The sequence below is a fragment of the Pongo abelii genome, chromosome 15 (assembly GCF_028885655.2).
Source record: "Pongo abelii isolate AG06213 chromosome 15, NHGRI_mPonAbe1-v2.0_pri, whole genome shotgun sequence".
NCBI classification, from domain to species: domain Eukaryota; kingdom Metazoa; phylum Chordata; class Mammalia; order Primates; family Hominidae; genus Pongo; species Pongo abelii.
In genome coordinates this window covers 45,365,352-45,384,911 of record NC_072000.2, presented here as the reverse complement: position 1 = coordinate 45,384,911, position 19,560 = coordinate 45,365,352, and the positions used below count along the sequence as shown (strand labels likewise).

The window sequence follows — 19,560 nt, the reverse complement described above, 5'->3', positions numbered from 1 at the left end:
TCTGCCCTTCCAATCCACAAGAAATATTGCAATCAATTTCTAGGAGAACATTAGCAAATGTTCAGTCCCCAGAGGAGAATAGTAAGAAAGATGAATCATGACCTATGAAGAGGTGAAACAACTGATTATTTTAGTTTCAGAGGAACATGTTACCTTAAATGCTTAAATGGCTCCCATTTGAGAGAGACAATCCTTTTGAATACCATCTACAAGGTATAAACTCTTCTAATACGTAGGAGTAACAAGGTTCTAGTTTGAGACTTAAAATGTGGGGAAAGAAACTTTTTAACAAACTCTCAAAAAATGTAAGCATATAAAAATAATTGCTGGCTGGAAACCAGCCTGGCCAACATGATGAAACCCCATCTCTACTAAAAATACAAAAATTAGCTGGGTGTGGTGGTGCACACTTGTAATCCCAGCTACTCTGGAGGCTGAGGCAGGAGGATCACTTGAACCTGGGAGGCGGAGGTTGCAGTGAGCAGAGATTGTGCCACTGCGCTCCAGCGTGGGTGACACAGTGAGACTCCATTTCAATCAGTCGATCAATCAATCATTCAACAGGTAAGATTGCTACTAGTCATCGAGCATTTCCTTCCAAGCACTATGCTACACTTTACATGCATCATCTCTTTTAATCCCCTCAACCAGTCTGTGAAATAAGTATTATTAATAACTTCATTTTACAGTTGAAGGAATTGAAGCATAAAAAATGCTAAGCTCATTGAGCTAGGACGGGTAGAACATACAGGCCCATTTGGACTAATCCATACCAAAAGCTCTCAACCATTATGCTTTAGTTACCTTACTGTGGTTGTTCTAGAGGAACTAGACAGCTGCTTTTAGACCATAAAAAAGAAACCACGTTTTAATTTAGAATGTCAAATATGATCCCTGAAATTTATTCCCATCTCATTTTAAAGATTCTCTGATCTTGTGTTCTTTGCAGAAGAGAAACTCACATCTTCAGCCAAGATTCTCCCGAATTTCTGCATCCATCTGTTCTGATGTTCAGCATCTGAGAATTAAATTATCAAATAATAGAGCAACTGAAAGTTGGAGGACACAGGGGAAGGACACAAAATATATCCTAAAGAAAGATCCTTATACATTTTCTTAGGATAAGCCTTGTTTCCTTTTTTATCACAGGGTTTAATTCAACCTCTGCCAGTACACACACATATACATACACACACACACAAAATACACACTCAGACTATCTCCTTACCCAACCCTGCCACACTGTGTGCTATACGGTTCATGATAACTAACAAAACTGGAGGCATATTAAGTAAAGTAGGATAGGTATATAATTTTCAGATATTACACTATCAAAACCTTAAACAGCAGCTTGCCATTATATTCCTAAATGCATGATAGATTTAAACAGTTAGTGAAAGCAGCATAAATGGTCTTCATCCCTTCTGTATGTTCTTAGATAAAGATGTAAGACATTATCTAATAAATTCAACGACCAATTTATAACTCTTAGAATCTGCCTACATGCATGCTGTAAATGCAGATGATTCAAAGTCCATTAGGAATCTTGGATCCACACATGAAGTATCTATATTATCAAAACTGGTTATAGTTATTTTATAAAACTTTTAGAGTCTCAAGGCATCTATGAACTTTAAAACCCTCGGGTGTTTGCAAAATAAAGCAACCACAAAAAGTATCAGAAACAAAAACACACTTTCATTTTCAACCATGACTTCAAACAAGAAAAAGTATTCTAATTACTTTTCATTTCAACTTTCAACAGTAGTAGTTTATTTTTATATTACCACATGTTATATAGGGTAACCTACTAAACTGCATTGGTTACAGAGCATTCTCTCTGAGTAGAGAAAGATTAGTTTGGGCATATTTAGTAAAGATTTCACTTTGAGACTTACAGAGATTATGAACAGAAGTGGTTTCTTGTAAGTAAAAACATGACCATAGGCAGAGAGGGAAAGACGGTTTCATGTGTAGAGAAAGATGAGAAAATCAGAGTGTTTAAAGCAGAGGGTTAAAAGAATATATGGGAGTAATGGTAAATAGCTTTAAACAGGCAGTGTGTGTGTGTGTGTTTATGTCTATGTGTGCACTCTCACGTGCATGCCAGTGGGGAGAGATTGTGCCCAGGAAAAATAGTCTATAGATGAATGTGAAATGATGTTATTGAATTTGCCTTTTTTAGTGCATCATGGGAGCTACTGAAGATAGAGCCAGAATCTTGAATCAACCCAATGATTCAAAGACAAATGATTTTCAAATACACAAGATAACTTAGAAGCTAACACACATGGTTTGTGTGCCGAGAAGATATGTGTGTGGGGGGAAAGGGGATTCATTTCAAAAATACTCCCTGAGAGGAAATCATTCCAAAATATTTTCCATTTCAATATCTTCACAGGATATTGCATATGTAAAAATATATAACTTTAATTGCACTAATATGTATTCAACATTCCATTGGTTTTGATTATTTAATTTCTGCTGATATTGTTTAGTCATCTTTATTCACTCAAACAGTTTGGGAAAATGTAATGGAATTAAGAATGTTTTTAATTCCTATTGATACCTTTTTCTCTTGATTTATTTTATGAGAGAATCACAGAATATCTACCTAGGTAATCGTTAATTAGCTTATCAACAAAATATGTGGGGAGTCAAAAATATGTGATTTTTCTAAATGCTGTATTTTGCTCCTGAATTATCAGTCAGTTAAGATGAATTTTTAATACTGCATTCAGTGTGACTGTCTCACAATGATTATGTAAAGCTCTTAATCCCATTTTTATTACTTGCGCTAAGATATATGGTATAAATTGTGACAATGAAGTATGAAGTAACAGTGTACAAGTATAACAAATTATTTGAATTTAACCAGCTAACTTTGTGTCTCTAATCTTTAACATTTAAAACCTCTGTGTTATATTGTGTACAATTTTATATAAAACAACTGGACATCTTATTTAGCCTTTTATGCTACAGTTCAAGATGTTAAGAAAAAAAAAGAAAGAAAAGGAAAAGACAGTGTGAAGTAGCAAATGGAAGCCCATGAATCATGAGATGTATTGCCTTTCTGTCAATCCATGCTAGCAGTCTTCATTTGATCCAGGTCACTATGAATGCAAAAGCAGGAGTCAGGGCTCAAGTCCTGGAATCTATGCCAGTTCTTCATGATAATCCATGTCTTTTGGCAGGCAGCCTATTTTGCCCTTAGAATGGGAGAAACTAAATAACAATGAGGAACCACTTGCCTCAGCCAGGAAAGTTGACCTATGCATTACCTCAATTTGCAAAGCAACTTTCTTTGAAAGCTTTGGGAACTATTCACATATGCTGCCTCATGTATTTTCATAACAGCCATTGAGCTAGAAGAAGACTAATGTTATCACTATTTTCCAAATGGAAATGCTGAGGTGCAAAGGAATGACATACTAAATCTGAGAAAGAGTAGAATTCCGGTTATAACACAAACAACCTTTTACTCTAGAATTTATTTTCTCCACATGTGCACTAGCCAGATTGTACTTTGTGGTCCAATAGATGATTCAGTATGCGTATTTATTTCAACACATTATTGAAGGATAAAAGTGTTATAAGAGTTATGTTGGTTAATCTGTTAGCTCTTATATTGAGTATAATGTGTTTGATGTTTTCTTAAAGCTACAAACAAATTCAAATAGTAAGACAAGGTCTTACATGTGTTTTTCATAACAGAAATTACTTCTGTATCTCTATTAGGCTGTAAATCAATAAATAACACATGAAAAGAATCCATTGTCAGAAATAGAACATGGTTTAGGGTCAATTTCAATAACTTCAAAGTATTACAGAAAAGCACTTACAGTGATCAATATACATTTTTCTCGCTCAAGAGGCTTTTATGCTGATGCACTCATTTTCAACAAGGAGAAATATTTTGCACTATAAAAACAAAGGAATATCAGTTGATTTGTGTGACTATAATAAAGTTTCAAAACTTCATTTTCTGATATTTTAGGGCAGCACAATTACCCTTCATCTATCTAAATGTTTTAAATATAAATCATAAAGCCATTATCAAACCACAAGGAACTATGTTAGTATCCAGTTTGGGACACCATGGATCTGATATCTATTACTTTGGCATTATATTTATGGAATTTAAAGAGCAAATTGGCATTTAATTTTGTGTTTTCTTCCCAAGCAAACTACAAATATGTGTATAGAAAAGTATAGAAAAGCCATTTCATGCTAAAAGTACTGATGTTTATGTAAAATGGAAAAATAGTAATTTTATTATTATAGTATGGTGTTTCAAAATATCGAAAAATATGTTACAAAATAGCTAAAATTTGAAACTTAAATTGCCCAAAATATTAGTCTTCCCATCCAACCAGCAAGCAATAAAAAATGATACGGGTAAAATTGTCTTAATGATGGTGGAAGAGAGGGATGAGTTCACTTCTTTCATCCATTTTATGAAATCCACCACCAAATGCATTTTCATTTCTGTAGAGTGCTCTAATATAATACCTGAATTTATAGTTAATATTTTATATGACCCATCCAATGTCCTTTTAGACTTTCAGAATAGCGTTTTCAAATGCCCTCTAAAGAGATCTTCTTGTCTCCGGGAATGATCAAATATGTCTCAAGTTACTGTGCTGTGGTTTTACATTAGGAGGGGTTTATCTGCCCACAGTTCATGTAATTTGCACTTTAGAGAGTGTTAATTTTTTTTTATTCTTTGTCTACTCAGCCTTTCTATATCTTTGAAAAACATCAAGATTTTTGTGGCAATTCTTTCAATAGTCATCCTTGAAATACTAACACCAGGGATTCACATATAGTTGTTAAGGTAATGTCCTATGTGTTCTATTTATACCTGAGCTTTCCCATATTTTGCTGATACAAGCAACCAAAGATAAAAATAGGTCATTAAGATAGAGAATCCCAGAAGCATGCAAGACAGACGCGTGAAATTATGAAATACGGGATAAAGGGCAAGAAAATTTGAGAAAGAAACTTCTTAATTTTAACTAGATATTATTTGTTTGTTATAGTTTTGTGTGTACAATGTATTTATTTGTACAATAGTTTTTGCCAATAAGGAAGCCTCAGAGTATCTAACATCCAGATACAAGTTAATCAGTGACTATAATGTATAAATTTAATTAAGAATGAAATGATCTACTTCTGTGAATGGTGAGGGCATTTAATTTTTTATGAGTGCTCCACATGACTCTGTCTCCACAGTGTCCTGATCTTTCCTGCGTATTTCTCCTTCGAAGATATAAACACAAGTACAATCTGATATAAAAAGGTCATGATAGAAACCATTAGAGAATGGAAATGCATCCTCAGTTTGCTTATTCAAAATCAGAGGTTTGCCTTCCATGTAGAACAACACGAATATATGGTTCTTCGATGTCCATTACTGTTCTGAAAATCTGAAATCATTATAGGTTTTTAACAATAACTTATGCCCACTTGGTTTGACATAAAAAGTGTATGTTTTATATTAACAGCCTAAGGCAAAGCAAAAGTGGCACTCCAATCTACCTCAGCCTATAAATTCATATTGACAAAGCTTATTTGGAATGTCAGGGCCTTCAGAGGGACAATGAAATATGTTTTCACCTCTGATATTTTCATTACCTAAGTTTACTTTTCCCCCAGGATCCCAGGGGTATGGCCCGATTAAAGAATATGGGCTGGGCATAGTGACTCACACCTGTAATTCCAACACTTTGAGAAGCCCAGTCAAGAGGATTGCTTATGCCCAGGAGTTTGAGACCAGCCTATGCAATATAGGGAGATCCCAGCTCTAAAAAAAAAAAAAAAAAAAAAAAATTAGCCAGTCATGTTGGCATCCATCTGTAATCCCAGTTACTGCGGAGGCTGAGGTAGGAGGTTCACTTGAGCCAGGGAGGTCAAGGCTGCATTGAACTATGATTGCGTTACTGCACTCTAGCCTGGGCAATGAAGGAAGACTGCATCTCAATAAATAAATACATTAATTAGTTAATGAAAATTAATAAAAGTAAAGACAAGAATGTGCTGGATACCATCAATGCAACAGTTTTTATTATAACTCTAGTTATTTGATAATAATTGTTCCATACAGTCCAGAATTAAATATTGTTATCCTGTATCTGTTCAGTCCTCCTACACTTTTCATTTTTGATTTTACATATGAAATCATATTTTTCTTCCTCACATTGATCCTGTGAGGTAAGTAGGTCAAGTTTTATTTTAACTATTTCATAAATGAACAAGCTAAGGACTAAAAAGGTTAAATGATACTCTCAATGTTACACATAACATTAGTAACAAGGCAAAAGTGGAATCCAGGTGTTCAGTTCTTGGAAGAGTTCTCTTTCAATGAGAACCTCCACTTCATCTGCAGATAAAACAAGTTGAACCATGAGCTTCTTTTTGGTCAATCAATAACATTGTAGGGGAAAAGACAAGACTGCATAATACTGTTATGTGACTTCTAAATTAGAGTATTTATCAGACTGTCCATCCTTTGAAGGCAAACGTACTCATTAACGTTGTGTTCCCTGTGCCTTGCAAGATACCTGGCCAAAAAGAGAAACACAATGGATTCCTGCCATTGAGCAAATGATTCATGAGCTCTGTCTTTAGTAGTATACATATTATACATATATAATTTCAGCATTTCAATAGAGACAAACTAATACTAGGAGTCATAAGATTCTAGCTCCATTTCTGTCAGTTTTCAGGTATGTTTTATTGAACAAATTTCTTCTATTTACGTAAATATAACGACACCAACCTTTTCTACCTCACAGCATTTTTGTAAGGATTAAATAAGAGAAATGTTTTCTAGCAGATGCCAAAGTTATGCACAAATATAAATTACTTCTATCTATAATTGAAACATGTCTACTGTATCACTGATGCTGTATTTCCAGAAGAATATTTTTAAAACTCTAATTAAAATATTTAATGATGTTAACATATTTATCATTATTACTATGCTTTATAAAAATGAAATTTATATGTGTTTATACATTACATAATTTAGTTTATGTTATAAAAGCTATACATTATCATATTAGGTTACATTAATTTTAAAACTAGCATCTATTCGTTGAATTGGCTAAAATTATTTTATTAAAGAACTAATATCTTTCTCTCACAGAACATGAATTTCAGTAAGCAGAATCAATATACAATACTAGGACAGTTACAAGCTAGAAAGCTGGTAAATCAGTTATTTCTAAGCGTCTTTTACCCATTTAGCAATAGAAACCGATTAGAATTTTATATTACATGTTCACAGTCCATTTTTCTTCACTAAATTGCTTTCATCATTCATTCCCTAAAAATATATTTAAGCAAGAATGGGAAGGGCTGTCCTTCAGTAATTCCTTGGGACACACAGCTGCCCCTCTGACAGTATAGAATTAATTATTGACACTAGAGAGATGCTTCCACTGTATTCTAAGGAGAATTGCACAGCTCTTGCTTGGGCCAGTCTTGGTTTCTAACCCTCTATCATTTTAATTAGGAGGAACAAGTTACATCTAGTGTGACATGAAAATATATTGACATTTTCAAAGTCCTCACTACTAATGGCAGAAATCCTGGAGGTCCCAAAGTCTTCAGGGTACATAATTTCTATGAGCTGAGTAGAGAAATTGGGGTGCTGTTATCCATATGGATAGGTTACTGTCATACTATAGCATGCATTTAGGATATCACAGCTGTCTTGTGGTTAGTGTGGTCCAGTCACAAAAGGTGATAACCAAGAGGATCTGGTGTTGCTGCAATAGGCAAAATGGGCCTGGAAATAAGAGAATGTTTTTATATTAAATCCAAGGGACTAAACAGAAAGTGGAATTTGAAGCAAAACCCAGAAAGCTATCTAGGTACCCGTAGTGGAGCCCATGGGCAGAGAGGAATTGTTCAAGGTGCTGAATTGACACGACAATCTAATCTTGTCTAAAACGTCCCAAGGACTCCCTCGAAATTATGAAGAATGCGGTCATATCCCTGGTGCTTAACAAAAATGCAAATCAAGAAGCTCTTACACTTTTTAGACTTATCCTTAGACACAAGCTGCAAAATTCACTTATATATAAGCAATAATAACCTCCAAATAAGGTGTACAGAGCTCAGAGCAAAAGAATAACACGGATCCATCCAGTCAGTTCTGGGCTTGACTGAAATAGACCTCCAACATGAGTGAATAGAATCATTCCAATTCCAACTACTGTGCTGTGATAACAAGATAAGGGTAAAGTGTGCAAATTTAGAATGGAGCTCTTTAAGAATTCAACACTAGTATAGAAAGATTCTGGATTTAATAAAGACCCCTTAATTTATACCTACATAGGAGCAAAGCAGGTTTGGAAAAAGGAAAAAAAAATGTTTTCCTTTCTCCTTTGATTCTAATAGTTTTAATTTGTATAAATCACTAAATTAAAATGATATATTTGAACATATCAAGCTGAAAACCATGTAATTGGTTGATTGCAAGATGATGGAGGCACAAGAAAAGAGAGCAACTCTCCCTAGTTACAATCATGAAATTAAACAGCCTGACTAGGATAGGGCCTCCTACAGAACAGTTCTCTGGGTGGCCTTGAACTAACCCAATTCTCCCCTCTTTCTTGTTTGTAGTTCTCAAGCATATCTACATAATGAACTGGAAATTGAATATCCTGAGATAAGGAGAAGCTGCCTGACACAGTTCAAGCCTTGTTCATGTCCCTCTTGTGGAATGTAACATCTTGAGTTAGAAAGGAATTGCCTGCAATATTCAAGGTTTAGTTTCTCATTCTCCTGGATGCAGGATGTCCTTCAAATATTTACTCAGTGATTCATGCTGCTGCTGAGGTGTATAACCCAAAGCAGTCTGCCTCTAGGGGGGTCCCTCAGCTCTGGTGCAAGTGGGGCCTGTGCAGTCAAAACTCAACCTGCCCTAGTAAGCTGTTTTGAACCTTGAGAAATGAACTCACATAGGATGCTATGCTTCTTTTGTCCCTTTCTGCTTATCTGTAAGTAATAAATCCACTTTGTGTGGCTTGCTGCACGAGTGTGTTCTGTCTCATTGGAATCAGGCAAGTTGGTAACCAGTGCACAGTAAACCTGCTCCACACCTCCTACTGGAGACCATAGCCTAAGCACCTACCTTCTTTTTTTTTTTTTTTTTTTTTATTATACTTAAATTCTAGGGTACATGTGCACAATCTGCAGGTTTGTTACATACGTATACATGTGCCGTGTTGGTGCTAAGCATCTACTTTCTATCTGGCCTAAACAATGTAACTGGTGCTGAGGGGCCTGCAAGCCATACCAAATACCCATAGTAAGGAACAGTGCAAGAGACCCATGAAATTAACTCCTCTTTCAGACCAAGAGCTTGAGATTAAAAGAGAGTTCATTATTCACCTCCATGATACCAAAAATGAAAATGTTTAACTCCTAATTTTAAAATTCCTAATTGCTAAATTCTAATGGAAGTAAACTGAAGTTCACTGAGCCATATGTTTATGTCCATTTGTAATACCAACTCCATGATGTATTTCCTCATTGCCTCCACCCAGAATGTTTTAACTGCCTTTTAACCAGTCTCATTGCTTCAAATATTTCTCTTACTCATCAGTTGAACCAATATCTGATTATACTCATAAGTTCCAACAGTATGATTTCCCAACAGAGAACCTCAGTGGCTGCCAAATGTCATCAAAACCTAACATAAATTCCTTATCTTTAAAATATTTCAGGTGTTTTTCCCAATTAACATGGAGTCCACCCAGTCAGTTCTGGGCTTGAATGAAATAGACCCCAAACAGTGTTGACTAGAATATTCCAATCCTGACTGCTCTGCTGGGATAACAGGATAAGGGTAAAGTGTGCAAATTTAGAATGGAGCTCTTTAAGAATTAGAGACTAGCATGGACAGATTCTGGATCTAATAATAACACCTTGAGTTATGCCTACATAGGAGCAAAAAAAGGAAAAACATGCATAAATATCCTATTTATGTCCTATACTGAAGCAGTAGTGAGACTGCTCCTTATAGCCAAACATGATTTGGACCTCACCTGTTGTTGTTTTATTCATACTGTTCCCTTATTCTAAAATACCTGCCCTTAATTTCAAACCACTGTAATCTAACCTGTTCTTCAAGGACAACCTCAGGTGCCTCCTTCTCTGTGATATTTTTCTGGATTCCTAACAACTTGATCTTATCTTTCTTTCTTTAAACCCCATAAACACAGTAGTCTCCTACTGCACGCTTAGTATTCTGATTTGATTAGAATCAAGAGTGAGGTTGTCATAGTTCTCAAGGATATAACAACTTAATTTTGACTGCATGTATTAACTTTTAAAACTGGACTCAAATTTATGACACTTCAGTATTTGGGTTCTTTGGTTTATAAAGTTTCAGATAAATCATATGTACTAGCCAACACAGAGGCCTGTGAATACATAATCTTATTTATGTTTTTAAAAATAATGTATTCAAACTAAGACATTTTAAGGAAATACAAAAGCACATTCTAGCTTTTCATCATTTTGAAAGCTGTATCTAGGTCAATAGTCAGAATTCAGCATGGTTTCTTAACAAAATACAATGTATTGGAGAGTAATATGTTCCAGATTCATTATAAATCAAAAATGATGTTTCTCTGAGTTCTAAAATTATAAAAATATCAACATGCTGTTCTTTTATAATTGTTATTTGAGAGCAACTTACTGATTACACTCATAAGTTCCAACAGTATAATAATTCCCCCATTGTAAAGATTGCCTTCTCTAGTTAGAAAATTTTAAAAAACAGCATAAAATAAAACTTTAAATGTAATTATGTTTCATTACATAATTAAATTATTTCTCAAGGAGTAATTATTTATCAGGGGACTATAATAATGCATTTTTCATATTATACACTATATTTAAGAATAATTTAAAAGAATGTTGATCCAGTGTATGTAAAAGTAAAAGAACAAACTTCACTTTCAAATGATTTTCAATATGCCAAAAAGGAATCAAAAGGGAAAATGATACAAATTAAAACAGACCCAAACCCTACAGCATTATGATTCAATTTAAGCAGACGGTCGTTAGTATACATTGGAACATACAGGTCTTAGAATCAGTTTACAAGATATATTATAGTTAACCAAGCCCTGAAAGAAAGTTTGATACTTCAACTTTTCAGGACCTATGTCTATCCAGATGGTGTATCAGGGACGATTACAAAATCCTTCCCTAGTTACCAAATTACATGATTCTACTATTTTATTTCTACTGTTGAAGTACAAAAGGTCTCGTGTCTAGCCAACAGCACTGCATGTCCTTTCTCTGTATGAAGCTACTTGCTTTTATGGCTTTTTGAACATCGGGAGACTCCACGGGGAGAAACTGCATTAGACAGAGGGCTATCTCTGGATGATTCCATCACTAGAAGAACTTCCTAACTTAGTGACATATTTTTGGCTACTATTCAAAAAGGAGTATGGCTTCCAATATATTAATAGAAGATGCTGAAAAATCTAATTTAAGAAAAGATAGGCTCATCGGTGATTCACACAGATCTAAAATTAAGTGTAGTGGAGCTCATTATGATGCATACCCTTCACAAACTCAGCCCAGTTTTACTGAGAACTATTACATAGCATGAGTTTATTTTATAACAGTCACTGTACTATGAAGAATCCTGTGACCCTGAAGGAAAGTGAAAGCTAATGAGAATAACTTATAATAGAGGCAAAGCAAATGTTAATAATATAATTATATGGCAATAATTCATTAGAACTGATAATTTTGAAACATACTACAAAACATTGGATTTTTTTATTTCTTTGTTCCATATCTCTAGGAAAAATGCAATTGAGTCACACTAATTGGTATCTAGCAGTCTTTTATTTGGATTGCTATAAAGCGTAGGGAAAAAACATACATACATACATACGCTTGTGTATGAGGAAGATAGGGTCTATTCCATTATTTTAGGTGTGCACATAATTACATTTAAACAGTTTTATTTTAAACTGTTTTTTAAAATTTTCTAACTAGAGAAGGCAACATTTACACAAATTACAGAAAACATTTTTGTTTTATGTTTTTAAAAATGTAATTGAAAAAAAGAATATCTTAATTTACTTTGTCACACATAATGTCATAATTGCAATGACTTTTATGGAATTGGACCTGATCCTAAAACTTCTATTTAGACAAAACAGGCACTGACATCAAGTCTGTTTGCAACTGATGTTAGCAGATTGTTTCACTAAACACTGGCCCATGTTAAACCAGTATCTAAGAGTAATCCTGAATTGATTATTCATAATTTTTCAAAGTTATTGAAATGTATCTGCTAAGGCATTTATAACTAAGTGACAAGAAATTAATGCATATTAATTATTTAAAAATGAAAATAAATGCCATCTACAAAGGTCTAAAAGCAAGTCATAATATTGAAGATTTAAACAGTGAAATTTTTTAACATTCTGAATTGAAATTCATTTTCATTGTAATTTATTAGTTATAATATACAGCTATTTGTTTATATATTATAGTACTATATCTTTTTTCTTATCTGTTGAAAAATTTAATCTGGATGTCTACATAACATGGGCATCATAATAGCAGTCATTTATTATGCTGTATTGTGTGACAGGTATTGTGTTTAAGACTGTCGTTTTGTTTCCACTTACATCCTGAAAATACGACTAAAACCTTGGGATTTCAGTTTACAGACGAAGACCCTGAGGTTCACAGGGTCTAAATTATTTGTCCAAGGTTATAGAATTGGAAACCAAATCTGACTACAAATTCTGTACTTTGTTAACTATAAAATAGCATAGAAAAATCATATAAATGGAGTATCAATTCCTAATTCTTACATTTAATGGTTATGAGATTACTAAGGCAACATCCCTATTCACCAAAATATAAGAATTTAAAAATAAGTAGAAGGAAAATCATACATTTTCTTGAAACAGATGCAGATAAACATAAAAATCTAAAATATTATTTATTAATCTACCACTAGTAAAATTCTAGTGTATTTATTCCTTGCCTTTTTTTCTGCATACTAAGACTACAGGAAGATTAACACATACAATATTTTCTTATAACTCAAACTCTCTGTATTCTAAATTCCTCATCTGTATAAATGTAACAATAACAACACATACTTTTATTTTTGTTTTTGAGACAAAATCTCTCTCTTATTGCCCATGCTGGAGTGCGATAGTGCGATCTCGGCTCACTGCAACCTCCACCTCCTGGGTTCAAGAAATTCTCCTCTCTTAGCCTCCCGAGTAGCTGGGATTAAAGGTGCATACCACCACAGCCAGCTAATTTTGTATTTTTAATAGAGATGGGGTTTCACCATGTTGGCCAGGCTGGTCTTGAACACCTAACCTCGGGTGATCCACCAGCCTCAGCCTCCCAAAGTGCTGGGATTACAGGCGTGAGCCACCATGCCCAGCCAATAACACCTACATTTTTAAAGGGCTGTTATGAGATTTACATATGGATGATCGAAGTAACAGCATAGTAAAGAAGCTGTTACAAGAAGCAAACATAATAAAAAGGAATGATAGTTATTAACATGAAGTACTCTTCCCCAAAATGCTACTTTTTTTTTCTTGTGATTTCTTATTCACCCTTTATACATACTTCTTTATTTTATGATAGTTTCCCTGAATCTAGTCACTTCCTACACCAGAACTCTGGTGCAATTTGCCACCAAGTCTTGATCAGCATAGCCTTTAGTCCTCCCTTGTTTTTCCTTTGTGTCATTAGAGTCTATTCCAGGGCAGCAGCCAGAGCAATCCTTTATAATGTAAGCCATTTCAGGTCATGTCTCTGCTCAAAACTCTCCGTGGCTTCTGATCTCTTTCATAATGAAAACCAAAGTCCTTTAACTGGTCCCCAGGACTTACTCCTCTCTGACTTCAGTGACTCTTCTGCTCACTCATTTCTGTTTAGCCGCATTTGCCCTTTGGCTATTTTATAACCATGCTAAGCTTGCTTCTGCCCCAAAGTTCTTGAACTCACTCCTCTCTCAGGCTCTGTTCTTCTGGATATACTCATGACTTATTATTTCTCTCAGTAGGCATCTCTGAAAAATACCTTCTCATCTGAGATGACATGTTCCTGATCACTTTCAATAAAATATCAGCCCTCCCTCTCAAATTCCACACTTGATATCTTACATTCACTATTTTCCTTCATAATTCTTATCACTTCATATTTTATATATTTAAATCTTTATTTTTTATTTTATATATTTCCTCATTTATTATCTATCTCCCCTAGTTAAAAAGTAAGCTCTGAATAATAGGGATTTTTGTCTTTTTCATTCACAGTACACTTGACTAATGCCTGGGAAGGTACATACTTGTTGAATAAATAAATCAGGAGAGGCTTCTCACAGACATGGTTTTCTGAGATAGGCTCTGAAGGATCAATTGGATTTGAACAGTATGGAATGATACAAGAACAAGTGTTCCAGGAAGAACAAGCCCAGAAAAATACACAGAGTGGAAAAAAAAAATACAGTCTGTGGAAGCCAAATAATTATGTCTTACTGTTGTGAACAGTGTAAACAGAGAAATAGTAATAGTTGAGATTAGAACTGGATTATATTGGGGTTTGGAGGGCTATGAATGTCAGAGAGCAAGTTTGAGTTTAATTTAGTAAGCAATGAGGGACCTCTAAAGGTTTCTGAGTAGGGAAATTACTTGACTGAAGCACTTTACGAAGATTTATCTTACAGGAATATACAGTATAAATTAAAAGAGGGAGGATTAAAAGAAGAGAGTACAGAGCTTTATATAAGCCATTCCAGCCTAATTCACCCCAACAGTCGGTAAATCAGAAAAGATCTCCAGATTATAATTGTTAAGCCTTCCAGTTAAATTCATTTAATAAAAAGGAAATATCTTTATATAAATAATTAGCAAAATGATAAAGAACTAATATAACTATCAAAGGAAACTCTCAAGAAAATATAATTTCTAATCATATATAAAAGACTTTACAAGTGACCAATGAAAACCTGAGTAGATAAATTTATGTCCCATGATTGAAGCAGTTATAAGTGTTAAATGAATAAAGTAAAAGAAAATTATCTTTTCCCATTTATGTTCTCTCAAAAGTATATAGTGCAAAATAGCAATGCTCTTAAATAAATGAAATTCTACTCAATGTTTCATTACTGCACATCTAAATTGACAACAAATAAACAGTAATTACAGTATATAATATAAAACATGGAATTAGAAGTTCTAAGCAAACAATACAGATTGATATTAAATGAGAAGAATGTAATCCAAGAGCATATTTTTAAGGACATGCATTTCTCAAAAGCAGTCTTCAGAAACCCTTGAATAGGATCAACAATTCCCATTATACTTTTGAAACAATAAATATTAACAGTATTTATTGAATTTACATGATCCAACTGCCAATTCAGACAGGTATCTACAAAACTGAAAAAAAGTCTTTGCCATAAAGTGATTTAATCCAGAGGAATGCTTTAATTTAACCAAGATGTATACAGGTCCTTCCTAGCTCTTCCCCTTACTTCTTTATTGATAAGTTTTTTCAGATATCATTCTATAGTAAATCTTTTGCTTAGCATTAACAGGGTCAGAGAAAATCTCTGAGAAAACTGTCACCTGTGTTTTATGACATCATTAATGCCTTTACACATAACTGAGTGCTTCATGTTGATAATATCTTAAGCACCTTTCTAGGTACTTGGATAAAAAATTGAAAGGAGCTAAATATATCATGTACTCAAAGATATCAGCGACTGTCTCATATGTAAATAGAAGGATAAATGATTTAAATATAATGTGTGTGACAATGAAATAAAGCTCTGATACAAAACAGCCACTATATAAAAAAAAGTAAGGTTCTCAGAAAAAAACAACTTCTCAAAGATCCTGGAACTGATTCTGCAACTTATGAAGCTACTTAGAAGAAACTCACCTGTGGTCTCACCAGTACATATGATTTGAGTGCAGTATGGGAACTAAGACATGTGACACTAACTTCAACTTTGAAGCACTGGGAATGCCTCCTTCCAAAGGAGATTTTGGAAATCTTGTTGAATGACTAATTAAAGGATGATCAGGAAAATGACATTTTAGCAGAATGAGGAGCAAAAGCAAAGACACCAAAACATGAAATAGCTTAGTGCGTTTAGAGAACTACAAACAATTTAGTTATCCTTGAACAATATTTGTATCAGCTACACTGACTATACAATTAGGAAATTTTAATCGGAGAAATAAAATGGTATTTGTCTAACCTAAGTAAATGCAAGAAACTTTGAATATCTTAGTGTGTTGAAGAGAGTGAAATAAAGCAAAACTATGGCATTATTTTACAAATAAGTAATAGAAAACCCTTTCAAGGCCATAAAGCTGCATGGACATGTAACCCACAAATAAGTAAGCATGAAGCTGGTTGAACAGTAAAATCCCATTCTCCTGTTGCTGGATAAATTATCTGATGGTGCAATACAAGAAACAATCATAGGGCAGTGAGTTTTTGATTAATGAAGAATAATCTTTAAAGACATTCTCAACCCAACACTTGAGCCAGAGCAGTATACATGATCTAAAATAAAAGTGGGAACATCCCCAGAACTTATAAATAACTGCAGAATGTATTTTTTTGCAAATATAGAGACATATGGCATCTTCAATGCCTTTAAATATCTATATAGATCTATAAATATCTACAAATATCTACTTTTTAAAAGCAGCTGGTGATGAATCTAGCCTAACAACTGGATTTTAATAGTTTACACACTAAATGGGAAGTTGTGAGAGTCAGAATGGTAGATCCAACATAAACAGCGAGTCCAACATGCACCATCTTTGTGCCTTACGTAGTATGCGCTGACAGGAGACACAAAAGAAGGTGAGTCTGATGTTGAGATGTCACCTTACACACTGCCAGGGCACACGAAGTTTCCTGTTTTATCACAGTCCCCACACGTACAAATCCACTCTATCTTCAATGCTACTATCCATATCAGAGATCAGATTGGTGCTCAATACATTTAATCTATGAATTCTTGGGAATCTGATTCCCTCCTACTCTGTACATTCAACCAGGACAACAATCATCTCTCTCTTGTTTACTGCTAAGCTTTTATTTATTGATTGACTTATTGATTTATTTATAGGCAGGGTCTTATTCTATTGCCCAGGCTGGAGTGCAGTGACACAATCATGGCTTGCTGCAGCCTGGCCCTCCTGGCCTCAAGATATCCTCCCACCTCAGCCTCCCAAGCAGCTAGAACTACAGGTGCATGCCACCACACCTGGCAAGTTATTAATTTTTTTTGCAGACATGAAGTCTCACTCTGTTGCTGAGTCTTTAGATCCTACCACTCTTTACGGAACAGGAAGATGTTTAGCAATAAATATTTGTTGAATGAATAAATCAATGAGTTAAAGATGCAAAACCTGACAAGAGAAAAAGAGGACCAGCCTAAAGATAGAAATCTTTTATTTTTGCCTACTCTGATAAATGACTTCACTGATAGCTTAGTGAGAAAAAAGCAAGATATTGTTAAGAATAAATGAGGGGTAAAAGAAACTTAAAATTATAGAGAGGATTCAAGAACTCACTGCTGGCGGGAGGAGCCAAGATGGCCGAATAGGAACAGCTCCGGTCTACAGCTCCCAGCGCGAGCGACGCAGAAGACGGGTGATTTCTGCATTTCCATCTGAGGTACCCTGTTCATCTCACTAGGGAGTGCCAGACAGTGGGCGCAGGTCAGTGGGTGAGTGCACCGTGCACCAGCCGAAGCAGGGGCGAGGCATTGCCTCACTCGGGAAGCGCAAGGGGTCAGGGAGTTCCCTTTCCAGGGGTGACAGACGGCACCTGGAAAATCGGGACACTCCCACCCGAATACTGTGCCTTTGCGACGGGCTTAGGAAACGGTGCTCCAGGAGAGTATAGCCGGCACCTGGCTCAGAGGGTCCTACGCCCACGGAGTCTCGCTGATTGCTAGCACAGCAGTCTGAGATCAAACAGCAAGTCAGCAGCGAGGCTGGGGGAGGGGCGCCCGCCATTGCCCAGGCTCGCTTAGGTAAACAAAGCAGCCTGGAAGCCTGAACTGGGCGGAGCCCACCACAGCTCAAGGAGGCCTGCCTGCCTCTGTAGGCTCCACCTCTAGGGGCAGGGCGCAGACAAACAAAAAGACAGCAGTAACCTCTGCAGACTTAAATGTCCCTGTCTGACAGCTTTGAGGAGAGCAGTGGTTCTCCCAGCACGCAGCTGGAGATCTGAGAACGGGCTGACTGCCTCCTCAAGTGGGTCCCTGACCCCTCACCCCCGAGCAGCCTAACTGGGAGGCACCCCCCAGCAGGGGCAGACTGACACCTCACACGGCCGGCCAGGTACTCCAACAGACCTGCAGCTGAGGGTCCTTTCTGTTAGAAGGAAAGCTAACAGAAAGGACATCCACACCAAAAACCCATCTGTACATCACCATCATCAAGACCAAAAGTAGATAAAACCACAAAGATGGGGAAAAAACAGAGCAGAAAAACTGGAAACTCTAAAAACCAGAGTACCTCTCCTCCTCCAAAGGAACGCAGTTCCTCACCAGCAACGGCACAAAGCTGGACAGAGAATGACTTTGACGAGCTGAGAGAAGAAGGCTTCAGACGATCAAATTACTCCGAGCTACGGGAAGATATTCAAACCAAAGGCAAAGAAGCTGAAAACTTTGAAAAAAATTTAGAAGAATGTATAACTAGAATAACCAATACAGAGAAGTGCTTAAAGGAGCTGATGGAGCTGAAAACCAAGGCTCGAGAACTACGTGAAGAATGCAGAAGCCTCAGGAGCCGATGCGATCAAATGGAAGAAAGGGTATCAGCCCTGGAAGATGAAATGAATGAAATGAAGTGAGAAGGGAAGTTTACAGAAAAAAAAATAAAAAGAAATGAGCAAAGCCTCCAAGAACTGTGGGACTATGTGAAAAGACCAAATCTACGTCTGATTGGTGTACCTGAAAGTGACGGGGAGAATGGAAACAAGTTGGAAAACACTCTGCAGGATATTATCCAGGAGAACTTCCCCAATCTAGCAAGGCAGGCCAACATTCAGATTCAGGAAATACAGAGAACGCCACAAAGATACTCCTCGAGAAGAGCAACTCCAAGACACACAATTGTCAGATTCACCAAAGTTGAAATGAAGGAAAAAATGTTAAGGGCAGCCAGAGAGAAAGGTCGGGTTACCATCAAAGGGAAGCCCATCAGACTAACAGCGGAACTCTCAGCAGAAACCCTACAAGCCAGAAGAGAGTGGGGGCCAATATTCAACATTCTTAAAGAAAAGAATTTTCAACCCAGAATTTCATATCCTGCCAAACTAAGCTTCATAAGTGAAGGAGAAATAAAATACTTTACAGACAAGCAAATGCTGAGAGATTTTGTCACCACCAGGCCTGCCCTAAAAGAGCTCCTGAAGGAAGCACTAAACATGGAAAGGCACAACCGGTACCAGCCACTGCAAAATCATACCGAAATGTAAAGACCATCGAGACTA

The 19,560-nt window shown here is 35.8% G+C and overlaps 1 protein-coding gene across 4 annotated transcripts in view; it reads right to left on the bottom strand.

Annotated features, from left to right (window-relative positions):
* Positions 1 to 19,560, bottom strand: part of LRFN5 (leucine rich repeat and fibronectin type III domain containing 5) — a 316,314-nt gene that overhangs the window by 266,124 nt on the left and 30,630 nt on the right. For 2 of the 4 annotated variants that reach the window (XM_054530062.2, XM_054530060.2), the window contains exon 1: positions 17,628 to 17,960. The exons of the other annotated variants lie outside the window; for them this stretch is intronic. The gene's annotated coding sequence lies outside the window, so the exon portion shown is untranslated. Of the gene's footprint in view, positions 1 to 17,627; positions 17,961 to 19,560 lie in introns of those variants that run through there. 4 annotated transcript variants of the gene reach the window in all.